Source organism: Octodon degus, unplaced genomic scaffold (genome assembly GCF_000260255.1).
Source record: "Octodon degus isolate 3935 unplaced genomic scaffold, OctDeg1.0 scaffold00305, whole genome shotgun sequence".
In the NCBI taxonomy this organism is placed as follows: Eukaryota; Metazoa; Chordata; class Mammalia; order Rodentia; family Octodontidae; genus Octodon; species Octodon degus.
This window is the reverse complement of record NW_004524881.1, coordinates 1,579,407-1,580,468: the sequence shown is the minus strand read 5'-3', so window position 1 is coordinate 1,580,468 and position 1,062 is coordinate 1,579,407. Positions and strand designations below refer to the sequence as shown.

At 44.1% G+C, this 1,062-nt stretch overlaps 1 protein-coding gene across 1 annotated transcript in view; it reads right to left on the bottom strand.

The window, feature by feature from the left end:
- Sdad1 (SDA1 domain containing 1) overlaps positions 1-1,062 on the bottom strand; it is a 56,812-nt gene that overhangs the window by 14,805 nt on the left and 40,945 nt on the right. The window lies entirely within an intron of this gene.

The window sequence follows — 1,062 nt, the reverse complement described above, 5'->3', positions numbered from 1 at the left end:
TGAGCTAGGGCCTTGCCCCCCTAACCTGACACTTAAAGAGAAAAAGATTTCCAGAACTGCTTCAGAAAGCACAAAGAATGGCAGGATGTGTGTTGGAAGAAAAAAAAAAAAAAAACCTTTGGGGGATTAATGGCAACAAGTCTTTCACTAAAAGCAAGTGTTTTCAAAAGCATCATATTTTTTGATCATGTCATGTATGACCCCAAAATTGCATTCCTTGGTATATTCCCCAAAAAGGAAAACCTATTTTCACATCAGTCTTCTCAAAAAAATTTAAATCACCATCATGCATAACTGCCTATTGGGAGCAGGTGAAATTGGAAGTTAATCCTATTTGGGAGGGCAGGATGAGGATGTGTCAGAGGCCTGTTCTACTGCCTAGAAGAGTGTTACATTAGTGAGAGACAGAAAGTTCTTTATTGCCTAAAGCAGTCAAGTTACCTCAATCTTGAGAAAAACATCCTGCCTGGATGTTGTAGGCTATTAGTCACTAGGCAACCTTTTTATGTCATCTCAAGGAAGAACAAGATGTAGGGGTGAGGGGGACATTTGCTCTTTACCTTTCGTAGAAGCTTATCATGGCAACGCAGAAGTTCGAAGAACAACTCCAGCAGACTTGATGGACTGATGAGATTCTTATTTCTCAGCAAGATCAAAGCTTTGCAAAATGTCTAAGGAAGAAAAATAAAACATGACATAAAACAAGAGAAAAATGGAGATCCAGTCCTAGCCCAGGCCTGGTGAGTGTGTGGGAGAGCTTCCTCTCCCCACTACTCCACCTTGTCCCTTCCAGACTCAGCTCAGGCCTGGACTACAGGGCTGGGGTGAAACCCTGCAGCTGCAATCCCTGCAGAGAGTATAGGGGACAAAACCACCCAGCTAGTTCAGGAGCAGAACATCCTGCCAGAGGGGAACAACAGGTTCACTCCCAAGGGCGGCAGCAGGAAGGAGCTGAGCACAGCAGCCAGACCCAAGCCAGGCACAGCAGGATAAATCCAAACTTTAGATCTGCACCTTCATTTCAGTAAGTGCTAAGGTTATAACTGCACCAAAGCTCTACAA